The following is a 14,240-nucleotide window of genomic DNA, read 5'->3' on the forward strand; positions in this document are numbered from 1 at the left end:
GTCTACTGTCTGAGGAGGACCCTAACCTCTTTGATAAAGGATCCTGCAATGCCACACAAATACATTCAATAGGCACTTCCCCATTCCTTCCCCAAAGGACCTGGTATTTCTATTTGTAGAAATGCCAGGAAAAGGGGAATACCCAGCCTCTTGAGGGCTGTTAGATACACAGTCTGGGCTTGTACTAATGCCAGGGGCCCTGAAATGCCATTATCATCTCTAAGTTAGAGTGGAAGCTTATAAAAGCCAAGAGATAAATGGAGTCCTTCCCCAAGTCCATCTCACAGTGGGTACAATGGGTACATGAAACCCATCAATGGCTGTGAGGTCCAGGAGTGCATCCTTGGGATGATTACACTTGAAAAGTGGAAATGCCCTCAGATTTTTTCCTTGACCTGTTAAGTAAGAAACATTATGGTAGAAATGGCCAACTGGAAGCCTCTGAAATCACCTGTCTCTACTTTCAGCCATGATAGTGTATCAGAAGAAACACCACATACTGGGAAGAAGTACAGAAACTAGTACCACCTTCAAAGCATTAAAGGAGGCAGGGAGGGTGCTCCCCATCACATCCCAGTTTAATTTATTTTTCTAACAAGCAACAAATTCACTACTGTACTTGGAGACTTCAACACCTTCCTATTAGTGATTGATAGGTCCAGTAGACAGAAGATCAATAAGGGCATAGCCGACATGAACAGCACCATCAATCACTTGATCTAAATAATATTTATGGATTATTCCATCCAACAGCAGAGTACACACTCCTTTCAAGCCCACAGAGAACAGTCACCAAGAAAGACCGCATTCTGGGCCATTAGACGTACCTCAGCACATTTAAGAGACTAGAAACCATACAAAGGAATTTCTCAGATCACACTGGAATTAAACTAGAAATCAACAATGGAATGATAGCTGGAAAATACCCCCAATTTTGGAAAATGAGCAAAACTTATAAATTATACATGGGTCCAAGGAGTCTCAAGAGAGATACAAGGAGCACATGGTGAGCAGGACGGATCTACATCACAGGTCCGTGTGTCCAAGCAGTATAAGAGAGGCATCAGAGAAGCAAGGATGGAGAGAGCTGAAGGTGACATCCAGGTACTGATCCCACAGAATGGGAAAATGACAGCAGTGTTCTACATAGAAGATGGAAGGGGGATTTCCCAAAGTAAAGAACAATCCATCCTTGTAGATGTAATTGGGAACTAGGTCCTCTGACCTTTCTAGCAACAATTTTAATATAGACTAGGTCATCAAAAAATATCACTTCTGTATTGCTTATTTGCAAGTTGCTAAGGGAATAGAACTTGCAAGTTCTCATCATAAGAAAAAATATTTTGTAACTCTGTATGGTGACAGATGGTAACTAGATTTTTCATGGTGGTCATTTCACAATGTATACAAATACTGAATCATTATGTTGTATACCTGAAGCTAATATAATGTTATGTGTCCATTATATTCTAATTTTTAAAAAAGAAATAGCTGACATTACAATTGAGTCATGAACATAAGAAAGTTCCTTTCTCTTGATTCCTCTTTTTCTGCAAAATTGCTGATTATACGATTGCTAAGGAAAAACTCTGAAATGTCCTAAATTAAGTGACACCAGGGCGGAAGAATGAAGGAGAGAGATGAGGGAAGGTAAGCAGCCAATAACCAAGGGCCTTAGCTAACCAGAAACTCCACATTCCTGATTGAAATCATTTCAACAATCATCTAAAAGGTCCCAGGAGCCCCTTTGTGCATGACCAGTGGCTGACCTTCATCAACAACCAATCCATACACCTTCTCTATGCACTAACCACCTCTCCCAGGACTTACCCCACTTTGTGTTAGCCCACCTTCCTTATCTGTAGCCAGTGTGAGTTTAAAGAATTTTCTTTCCTTGAAACCCCTTAGAAATGTGCCCCATTTCTTGAGTCTAGCAGAAGTTGTGTCTGTGAACTGGCCTTATGCTGGTGAAGTAGACTGCCTGTCCCAGGACTCAGTCCTTTTCTGTCCAGCACCTATAAAGGCTCAATAAACCCTTTTATTTCAAAGATCTCTGTCTCTAGAGTTTTTGATTTGTCGTATGGTGGCAATGGTAAAATCCAGGCTTCAGGGGAAGGGAAAAAGACAACATCCCCTTGACATCAACGTGCAGGTGCCCACAGGTGGTCCCCTTGTGACCCATCACATCAAGGTCAATCCCTCCTTTTCTACTCAGTCCTTCCAAAGCTTTTGACTATACACCCACAACTTGGGGTTGTTGAATTCTGACTGTATTGGTCCCCTCTGTTCTGATTGTCCATAGGTGGCCACCCTGGACAACTGCGACGTAATGCCAATCTGGTGCTGCTAAGTTTGAGGGGATGCACTCAGATCTGGTTTTGTTGAGTTATTTTATGCCAGTGACCTTTTATCTAGACATATTCTGTTCTGATTATTTGTTTATCTAGATTTATTCTGTTGTTCTGATTATTTTGATTGCCTTATCTGAAATATTTGAGGTCATAATGATAATTTGTGTGGCCATTTAGAATTCACTTTGGATTGTATCTGATTAAATATCCTTAGTTCTCAAATCAAACTGAATGAGGGTGAACTCACCCCAAAGATAAGATACAACCTGCTCCCTCCAGGCCTCATGTTTCTAGGTGATTGGAAAACTTGGTAGGAGTGGCAGGACCTTGGTCCATGATGTGTAGGGTCTCACGGGGGTTTCCACAGAAGAACAAATCTCATTCCTGGGTCTGAAGGAACATCTTTCTAGCTCACCTAGGAAGGGCACGTAAGGGCTTGTTCTCCAAGCACTTTGAGCAGCCCTGAGTATCGTGTGATACTCTGGATATTCCAAGACACTGGGAGAGTAGCCAGTTGGTGAGGCTTTAGGGGGCAGCACTCAAAGCAGCAGAGACCCACAACCCCTGGCCAGCTGAGCTAAATTATGGGAAGACAAAATCCCAAAACTTCCCTGAGCTCCTTTCAGGAACACTGGCCAGAAATACTACACATAAGAAATAAGAGGATGCATGTGCACATCTGTATGTGTATGGATTGCCCTTACTAAACATATGCCTGCAATTCCCTGAATTCCACTCTTGATTCGGCTTCTTGCAATCTAAATTGTCTTATCTTGTGTAAGTAAGACTAGTTAAGGAGATCCTTTAAATTCTAGGGTCTAGCACTCCCCCTCCCAGCCCTTAAGAACTATGGTTCTGGAAGCTGTGACTATTTAGCAAAAATGGGAAAACCTTACTAAGCTTGTTTTGTGCCTGAGAAGACCACTTGGAGACCCTATGATCAGACAGAAATGTGAGTTACACCCCATTTGTGGCCAGATACAGTTGGACAGAAATGCGGACTTCATGCACAGCTAGGTTCCTGACAAACTGCTACCCAGCCCTCAGGGGAATTGCAGCCTAGAATAACTATGGCCATATAAGAAATGTTCCAAACACGTGAAATTAAGAAGAAGTGCACTTAAAAGCAAACTCCTCAAAATTCCAGCATAGCTTCATTAGAAGTTTCATTACCAAAAAAAAAAAGAATGAGAAATGAAAGAGATGAGGTACCTTAAAAAAAGAAAGAAAAAAACCCTGTAAGACTGCTCCCCTTTTCTCCTCTGAGCCCTCATCCTAATAATTCTCTATTAGAGTTGTATTGGCACCGTGAAAAGATTGTGTGACTGTCCACAAAAGTCCGTCAAGTTCATGGCCTTACAACCGCCCCCACTTGGGCTCATCCTACAATGGAGGAAACTGAGGGACTTCCTGGTGAGCTGCTGTTACTCCTTTAAACAGTCAAGGGGTGACTGGTAGATATTAGATACAGAGCCTATAGAGAGGATCCTGGAAAAACTGGCAGAAACCCACAAAGGGTGAACATTTTTACCAGAAATAGCTCTTCTGAACTTCTGTCTGTAATGTCCAGTCAAGTGAGGAAAATAAAATTTAATGTTGTTTCTTGCTTGTCCTATTTTACCTCATATCACTGGGCTTGGCTTTCTGCCTGCCTGGGACATGCAGGTTTTTGGTTCCTTCTCTTAGCTGTATTTAGCTCTGGACTTTTGGACCCTTCTGGGGACCCCTCTTATACTCAAGGGGTGTCATTCCATACTGCCAACAATATTTAATGTTTGCCCTGGCTGAAAACCGACAAGACATGTAAAAAAAATTTTAGTAGCTCTGTAAGTCAAAAGTTGGCTAGATTGGAAGCTGATATTTAGAACCTGATAGGAATTTTTAAGGTCTTCTTCCCTAAGGTAAAATTAGAACTATGTACCCAGAGGGAAAGAAGCCAACTAAGGGTAATGTAAGTGGATAAAGCTTTGGTGTCATTTAAGTTACAACCCGCATTTTTGAGCTGAGAACAACTGTGTCCTTACCTTTAAAATTTTTGCAAAACCAGAAATACAAGTCTAGAAACATGTCAGAGTCCACCTACAACTCTTATATAGATCATCCTCAATTCCTCAGACTGAAGGGAAAAAAAGGAAAAGAGGCTTTTTTAGAAACTGCAAACAGCTATAGAAACCCCTTTGCTATATACAGAAATACCACAACTTCTATAAGGTTACTTGGTAAGGACAAATATAAATCTTGGGTGTCTTCCTCCAAAATATCAATAACTATAATGCCTCTGTGTCTGTCTATATGTGTGAGTGTGTCTGTATGTGTGAAATGTTTTCTCTCTCTCTGAATGGTATTGCTAAAATTTATTTGTAAAGAGCTCTATTTAATTGGTTTAAAAATAAGCACTTTGAAGCATTTCTGAATCTCAGAAATATAATAGAAACTAACCTACATTTTTTTTTCAACTTCATGTGATCTAGGATAATTTTCAATATTAAAGTTTGCTTAAGTTTATTGGGTTAATAAAAATAAACATGTCTTTAGAGTTATCAACATTCAGTATACTTGAATTTTACCTAGGTTTACTATGAATAAATTCATGTTATCTCTGTTATAAAATTTGTCCACAATAACTTGGTATTTATAAAAACTTTTATTTGAAAATAGCTTCCAAAATCTTTTACTGGAAAATAGCTTCCAAAATCTTTTGGTGACCTGAAGTCTTAAAATTTTACTAAGCTAAATTAAATGATAGAAATTCATTCAATACCTAAATGATTTCCAAATAAGATAAAATACTGAACCATGAATTTCTAAGCGAGTCTGAGTTTATCTATTTTTGTTTTCTTGTAACAGAAAACTAAAAATAAATTTGAGTATGTTGGTAAACTTGTTTGAGTTTTATTGAAAGAATGTACTATGAAGGAACTTGTTTCTAGAAATTATGAAATGTGCTAATAAATCTGCCAATCTGTAGAACACTAGTATAACAGACAGTTCACAATTGCTTACTATTTAATTTTCACCAGAAATTAAGGGTTCTAAAAGTTAAGAGTTCTAATTAAGTGATATAAGAGCCACTGGAAATAATAAGGGAAATGTCTCTGCATGCAAGAAAAGTAGAATGTGTGCTTTCAGTAAAAGAAGGTAGGAGGATATAAATCAAGTACAAAAATCAAACGAATAATCATATCTGACTTGATTGTTTATAGTTCATGATGCATGATCAAAACTGAAAGTTTCTGTGATGACTGCCCTTGCACTGTTCACCATGTAAGAACTTATTCACTATGTAAGAACTTGTTCACCATGTAAGAACTTGTTCGTTATGCTTCAGAAGATTAGAGACTGTTGAGAATTAGGCTTGGGGTTGATTAATGATTGTGCATTGAGTCCCCTATACAGAATTTTATTGTTGTTAACAACCATTTGATCAATAAATATGAGAGATGCCCTCTCAAAAAAAAAAAAACAGAATACATAAAAAACTCTTACAATTCAATAATAAAAAGATAAACTAATTAAAAAAGAAAAAAAAGAAGGTAGGAGGAATAGAGATGCATTTTATTTAGGGAAAACAAAGTAATTTTGTCCTAAAAGTGAGAGCCTGGCTATTTAAAGAGGGAAAAGTTAGGACAAAATCTGAATGTAAAAAAGGAAACTGTGGAAGGCCTGTGAAAAAGAATCTTAGGGAAAGAATTTTCATGTGTGGTCAAGCTGGCTAAGATTAAAATGAATTTCTTTAAAATGATTTTAATATCAAAAGTAAGCTGGTACAAAATTAAAATCTAGTTTTCTCTCTGTTTAAAAGATAAAGTTTAGACAAAACAAAGAAATACAAGGAATCCAGATTGGTAAAGAAGAAGTTAAACTGTCACTATTTGCAGATGACATGATATTATACATAAAAAACCCTAAAGACTCCACTCCTAAACTACTAGAACTGATATCGGAATACAGCAAAGTTGCAGGTACAAAATTAACACACAGAAATCTGTGGCTTTCCTATACACTAACAATGAACCAATAGAAAGAGAAATCAGGAAAACAATTCCATTCACAATTGCATCAAAAAGAATAAAATACCTAGGAATAAACCTAACCAAGGAAGTGAAAGACCTATACCCTGAAAACTATAAGACACTCTTAAGAGAAATTAAAGAGGACACTAACAAATGGAAACTATTCCCTTGCTCTTGGCTAGGAAGAATTAATATCATCAAAATGGCCATCCTACCCAAAGCAATATAAAGATTTGATGCAATCCCTATCAAATTACCAACAGCGTTCTTCAATGAACTGGAACAAATAGTTCAAAAATTCATATGGAAACACCAAAGACCCCAAATAGCCAAAGCAATCCTGAGAAAGAAGAATAAAGTGGGGGGGATCTCACTCCCCAACTTCAAGCTCTACTACAAAGCCATAGTAATCAAGACAATTTGGTACTGGCACAAGAACAGAGCCACAGACCAGTGGAACAGATTAGAGACTCCAGACATTAACCCAAACATATATGGCCAATTAATATTTGATAAAGGAGCCATGGACATACAATGGGGAAATGACAGTCTCTTCAACAGATGGTGCTGGCAAAACTGGACAGCTACATGTAAGAGAATGAAACTGGATCACTGTCTAACCCCATAAACAAAAGTAAATTCAAAATGGATCAAAGACCTGAACGTAAGTCATGAAACCATAAAACTCTTAGAAAAAACATAGGCAAAAATCTCTTGGACATAAACATTAGCAAATTCTTCATGAACATATCTCCCTGGGCAAGGAAAACAAAAGCAAAAATGAACAAGTGGGACTATATTAAGCTGAAAAGCTTCTGTACAGCAAAGGACACCATCAATAGAACAAAAAGGTACCCTACAGTATGGGAGAATATATTCGTAAATGACAGATCCGATAAAGGCTTGACATCCAAAATATATAAAGAGCTCATACACCTCAACAAATAAAAAGCAAATAATCCAATTAAAAAATGGGCAGAGGAGCTGAACAGACAGTTCTCCAAAGAAGAAATTCAGATGGCCAACAGACACATGAAAAGATGTTCCACATCACTAGTTATCAGAGAAATGCAAATTAAAACCACAATGAGGTATCACCTCACACCGGTAAGGATGGCTACCATCCAAAAGACAAACAACAACAAATGTTGACAAGGTTGTGGAGAAAGGGGAATCCTCCTACACTGCTGGTGGGAATGTAAATTCGTTCAACCATGTGGAAAGCAGTATGGAGGTTCCTCAGAATGCTCAAAATAGACTTACCATTTGACCCAGGAATTCCACTTCTACGAATTTACCCTAAAAATGCAGCACTCCACTTTGAAAAAGACAGATGCACCCCTATGTTTATTGCAGCACTATTTACAATAGCCAAGAAATGGAAGCAACCTAAGTGTCCATCAGTAGATGAATGGATAAAGAAGATGTGGTACATATACACAATGGAATATTATTCAGCCATAAGAGGAAAACAAATCCTATAATTTGCAACAACATGGATGGAGCTAGATGGTATTATGCTCAGTGAAATAAGCCAGGTGGAGAAAGACAAATACCAAATGATTTCACTCATCTGTGGAGTATAAGAACAAAGGAAAAACTGCAGGAACAAAAGAGCAGCAGACTCACAGAACCCAAGAATGGACCAACAGTTACCAAAGGGAAAGGAACTGGGGAGGACGGGTGGGAAGGGAGGGATAAGGTGGGGGAAGAAGAAAGGGGGTATTAGGATTAGCAAGTACAATGTGGGGGGTGGGGGAAAGGGGAGGGCTTTGCAACACAGAGAAGACAAGTAGTGATTCTACAACATCTTACTATGCTGATGGACAGTGTAATGGGGTTTGTGGGGGGGACCTAGTGTAGGGGAGAGCCTAGTAAACATAACGTTCTTCATGTAATTGTAGATTAATGATAACAAAAAGAAAAAGGCAGGGGTTACTCCCTGATAGGATAAAATTAACGGTAAATCAACAATTAATGCATGCTTTACATATCCTTAATTTTGATCTTTTAAAGGGTGTCAGATGATCAGCTATGTAAGTGCATTTTTCTGATAATATTTCTTCCTCTCTAAAAAAAAAAAAAAGCAGTTCCTGTGTGGTGGTCTCCAATAGGTTCTTCACAATGGTATAAAGGTCATATTAAAGTGTGGGCAAAGGGTTTGTTTGTGTTTTTATAGAGGATCAAAGCCTAATTTGGCTACCCAGAAAGCAAATTAAGATACAGTATGAAGAAGAACTTCCAACATCAACATCCTCTGGAAGAGCCATTCCAGAAGATGACCATCAAAAAACTTCAGCAACGATCCTGGCGCTGTTGCAGTTGTAGCTGCTTTCATCCCGCCAGTTCCTGGACTTGCCATTGGAATGCAGACGGAGATACCTAAGCTGGCCTGTGCATACAATAAAACAACAAATTTGACTAGTTCTATATTGTCGGGACTCAACCAAGAATTAGGAGGAGTGCGAGTTGCAGTGCTTCAAAATTGTGCTGCTATAGACTATCTATTGTTAAAAGAACATATGGGATGTGAACAGTTTCCAGGAATGTGTTGTTTTAATTTGTCTTATTTTTCTCAAACTATTCAAAATCAGTTAGACAATATCCATCATATTATTGAGAAGTTTTCACAAATGCCTGGGTTACCTAACTGGTTTTCTTGGTTTCACTGGATATAGCCAGTAATTGTAGGTCTGCTTTTGTTATGTATCTATATTCCTATTCTGTTAATGTGTGTACACAATCTAATTAGTAGTTTGTGAAAACCTATACATGCTTATGTTACTCTACAAGAAGTTATGTCAAAGAAATAATCAATCTTCTCATGTTTTCTTCTGTCTGCTACTTCTATAGCTTTTCTTCTTCCTTCCTAATTACAGCCTTTAGTAGAATTCGTGCCTCATATTTTAAATTACCAAGTATCATAATTCTTCCAAGTGGTAAAGATACCTCAAGACAAGTGCTGGGCATAGAAGCCACAGGGCATAAATCTGCAAAGAAGTAAAAAGCTAACTTTTTCAAAGAATATTGCTTCTCTCTCACTTACCAAATTTACATTTCCCTGTATGGCCCCGGAAGACAGCTGGTTAGCCAGAGATGGGTAAGATTCCTCAAGGGAGGAACAACCTAAGATACAGTCTCAGGGGGGCCATCAAGTGAGAAATTGGGGGTCAACAGAGGTGAGGCTTAGAAACTCACCCCCTCTGTTTTGAGAGAAATCTTCTGCATCCGTGGATGTTTTGTTGCTCTTGTCTAGCTTGGATTAATACTTAGTCTATAGGCACACACCTGATCATCTACACTTGCCTTCTTACAGCACTAACTTACGCTTCTTATCTTTATCTTGCATCTACCTAACACTTCAGCATTTTATTTTTAAAAAAAGGGAGAAATGTGGGATTCACATATAAATCAAGTATAAAAATCAAATGAATAATCATATCTGACTTGATTGTTTATAGTTCATGATGCGTGATCAAAACCGAAAGTTTCTGTGATATGACTGCCCTTGCACTGTTCACCATGTAAGAACTTATTCACTATGTAAGAACTTGTTCGTTATGCTTCAGAAGATTGGAGACTGTTGAGAGTTAGGCTTGGGGTTGATTAATGATTGTGCATTGAGTCCCCTATACAGAATTTTATTGCTGTAAACAACCATTTGATCAATAAATATGAGAGGTGCCCTCTCAAAAATAAATACATAGATAGATAGATAGATAGATAGATAGATAGATAGATAGATAGATAAAGATAAAGTTGCCTGACTTGGTTTACTCTTGATATAGGAGATTGTGAGGACTTTTCTTCTTTGAAAGTAATTGCCAGAAAAAAAAATTCTGTGCTTCATGGCATCTTTGTCATCAGATGTTTGATTACTTAAGAAAACTGAGTCTTAATATTAAAGGAGGTAACTTTTGCAAGCAACTGTTGAACCTATATTTGTAAAGTCATTAATTGTCATTTTGGTTAAATAGATAACTAAATATTGTTTGACAGTGATCCTATTCAACCAAGTGTTTAAAAAAAATCAACCTATTTTTGATACTTCCGACAAACTTCCCAAAATCAAATTCTCACTAAACTAAATAGATTCATTTAATATGTTAAGTGGTCTGAGATACATTGCCGAATAAGAAGTAGTACTAAGCCTTCTGCATGTTATATTTGCATAGGTATATAACTGGTCTAGATATTATGTGGAATTCCTAGAAATCTGATACAAATTCCTAGAAATCTGATAGGTCCTGGTATAAAGTTATCACCTGTATTTATTCTCTTACCTTCTGAAATTGTTGTCGTCAAAATTGAGGCTCACACTAAAAGGACTGACCTGAATTAGGGAAATGCCCCTACTGATTTCCTGCAAACTTTCAGGCAGCGGCAGCAGGATCTATAGAAAATTGTGGCACATGTGGATAAAGTCCATTCTGCTTCTATGAAAAAAAGAAAGAACTTTTTGTTGCCAGACTTTTGCCATCCTAGTATCCTTAAAACATGGTAACAGTCTGCTCCTCAATCAGAGAAATTAACATGGGTTAATAAGTATTATAAAAATCAATAGATAGTCAAAACTACAAGAGACCCAAGATGGTTACTCAGTTCTTCTCGGCTCCCTAGTAAATTCTGTTTTTACCTTCCTCCTCTGGACCCTTTGAACAACTGCAGCTGGACTTCACTCAGTTGCCACTCAGTATGGATTGTCAGTATGTTCTAGCTTTTGCATGTATGTTTCTCGATGAGTTGGAGCTTCTTCTGTTTGCCATGCCACCTCTGTGCCTAAAATACTGATAGAGAAAATTAATCAACTTAGGGGACCTCTTCTGCTCCACATAGTGATAGGCTACCTCATTTTACTGGACAAATTATCCAGCAGGTATGTGCTATCTTGCCAATATTATATTTTCATTACATGTACCATCCACAATCCTCTGGGTTAGTAAAAAGTATAATCAGAATTATAAAGACTCAGTTAGCCAGATTCTTGGAAGTCTCCAAAATTCCTTGGTCAAAAAACCTTACCTACAGTTCTTTTGAATCTGATATCCACTCCCTTTGGAAAACATAAGCTTTCCCCTTTTGAAATCATAACAGGAAGACCTATGCATCTTTCGCTGGTGGCCTTAGACTCTCCAGTTATAAAAGGGGAAATCCTTGCTTATTTCCAAGATCTTATTAAAGCTATTAATAAAAATCACTCTTTGGTGAAACACTATTTTTACAGTGGCAAGGAGAGTGATCTTCAGCCCCACAGAATTCAATCTGCAGGTTTTGTGAACTGAAAAAGACATCTCCACAAAAATTATTGAAAACCCCATTGTTAGATTGTTAGGATCTCTTCCAAGTACTACCTGTGGATCTCTGTGAAGCCAAAATCCAAGGAATTGGCTCCCGGACCTGCACATCCTACTTAAAAAAGGTTAACCCACCCTAATGGTCCGGCACTTGCATCTCCTGTCTCAAACTCAGCCTCGCTAGGAAGAGAAGCCACTGACATCTTGAAGTCGCCTACTTGCACCCAAGAGTCCAGACCAGGCCTGTATATTCTGAAAGATTCAAAACCACCCTAATCTATATTTCCTCTATGTTCTTTCTAGTCATAATTCTTAACACTAAAGATGGGCGATCAGGCTACAGAAATCTAAAGCCCAAGCAACATCACAAAATTTTTAGAATGTATTTCATCAGGCTATGACTATTACAAAAATAAGGCCCTGTGAGATCCAACCTCAATTTAGGAGAGATATTAAAATATTTCAGGGCATAAGGCTCGTGGATTAAAACCACCTTTCAGATGGTATTTGCTGCCCTTCTTTTAATTTTGCTCAGTGTTATTTTATCTAAACTTTATACTTGATTATTCTTCCCAATTATGTAAGTCTAGGAACTGAACCCCAGCCAACATTATGCTTGCTCAACAGATTGGATTAGTCACCTATGCCTTTCCAGAAAAAGATACTCTTTAAAGGAAAACTGAACATCCCCAACGAGTGCTCACTGATGGTCCTCTCCCTCTCTCTCTCTCTCTCTCTCTCTCTCTCTCTCTCTCACACCATCTTGTTGTCCATAATTGACCTGGGACATCTTTTCTCTCTGATGTTACCTTTACCTCTCCCTCCTCCATGGGACGTGAGCCTTCCTAGCAACATGCAACAATGCCCTGAATGTAAGAGTCATTTTAAACATACTTAAATTCACAACAGACATGCATGAGCAACGATTTCTACAAAGTAACTTGCTGAGAGGGGGGAATGATAAGGAAAAATTGTGAAAAGTCCTAAATTAAGTGACATAAGGGCAGGAAAATAAGGGAGACAAGGGAAGGTCATCGGTCAATAGCCATGGGCCGTAGTTAACCAAAAACTCCACATTCCTGATTGAAGTTATATCAGCAATCATCTGGAAGTCCCCAGGACTGCCCCAGCCCCCTTGCATGTGACCAGTGTCTGACCTTAATCAACAATCAATCCACGTGGTCTAACCACCTCTCCCAGGACTTGCCCCACTTCTTGTTAGCCCACCTTCCTTATCTGTAGCCGGTGGGAATTTAAAGAAAACTTTCTTTCCCAGAAACCCCTCAGAAATGTGCCCCATTTATTGAGTCTGGTAGACAAGCTTTGTCTGTGAACTGGCCTTGCTGCTAGTGAAGCAGAAACTTCCTCTCCCAGAACTCAGTCCTTTTCCAGCTACATCTGTAAAGGCTCAATAAGCCATTTATTTCAGAGATCTCTCTGTCTCTAGAGTACTTGATTTGTCATGGTCAACCTTGAAGCTTCAAATATGCATATTTTACAAAACCTTTTCCTTCTCCCTTCTAAAAAAATGTACTTAGTGTAAGAGGAAACATTAGACCCTGCCACACACAGACACACAGTCACTCCACTGGCCGCGTTCATGCTGCCAACTTTCCTCCTAGAGCCCTGCCCCCTCCCCCCTACACCATCTCACCCCATCCCTGCTTCATCCATTCAGTAAATATATATTGAGAGCTTATGTTTCTGATATATACCAGTGAAAGACAGAAAGAATTTGCTTGGGAGCCATAAGTCACAGAGAGCCCTTATGGCAAGGCAGAGTCCCTGTACCCAAAGGTGCATGGTACATGGCTGGCTCCAGCCATGGGCAGCCCTCCAAATGGAGGCACCATTCTAGGCACTGGGAACTGAGTCCTGGGTTTATCCTCCCATGATACGTGCATTCCAGTGGAAAGAAGTAGACAAAAGAAGAAAACACATAGAAATACATATTTTCAGATACTGGTAAGTGCTCTGGGAAAGAGGGAACGCTTAGGGTTGGGTAGTCAAGGCAAGTCTCTCTGAAAAGGTGGTCTGACACTGCAATTTTGAGAAGGAAAATTTCTCAAATCAAGTGAGTTTCTGGGGGAGCAGAATAGGGAGGAATAGGGAGTGCATGCAGAGACCCTGACCTAGAACATACTTACATTCTTGAGGAATGCAAAGAAGATACGTGTGGCTGGAGTATAGTAAACTAGGAGGAAAACACTCAAATATTAGGTGAAAGGAGTGGGCTCTGTGTGTGTATGCACATGCGCGTGTGTACTAGAATTTATCTCTGCACTGTTTGACAGTAAGTTGCATACATCATGCCCCCTGACCCCTTAATACTTCACTGTGTATTTCCTAAAAACAAGAATATTGTCCTACACAACCACAATACAGTCATCAATTTGGGGAACTTTAACGCTGATACATTTATCTAATCTACAGTCTTTATTTCAATGTAAGCATTACTCCACTAATGTTCTTAATAGCCTTCTTTTCCTGATAGAGGGTCCAGTCCATAATCACAGACAGCATTTAATTTAATCTTTAGTCTCCTTTAATCTAGATCAATTCCTCAACCTTTTCTTGTCTGT

At 38.7% G+C, this 14,240-nt stretch overlaps 1 long non-coding RNA gene across 1 annotated transcript in view; it reads right to left on the reverse strand.

Moving 5' to 3' along the window:
* LOC108390516 (uncharacterized) overlaps window positions 1-14,240 on the reverse strand; it is a 38,466-nt gene that overhangs the window by 17,024 nt on the left and 7,202 nt on the right. The window contains exons 2-3 of the long non-coding RNA XR_001851527.3: window positions 11,001-11,151; window positions 10,698-10,800 (exon numbers count right to left, since the gene is read on the reverse strand). This is a non-coding gene — a long non-coding RNA (uncharacterized lncRNA). The remainder of the gene's footprint in view (window positions 1-10,697; window positions 10,801-11,000; window positions 11,152-14,240) is intronic.

Source organism: Manis javanica, chromosome 15 (genome assembly GCF_040802235.1).
Source record: "Manis javanica isolate MJ-LG chromosome 15, MJ_LKY, whole genome shotgun sequence".
Lineage (NCBI taxonomy): Eukaryota > Metazoa > Chordata > Mammalia > Pholidota > Manidae > Manis > Manis javanica.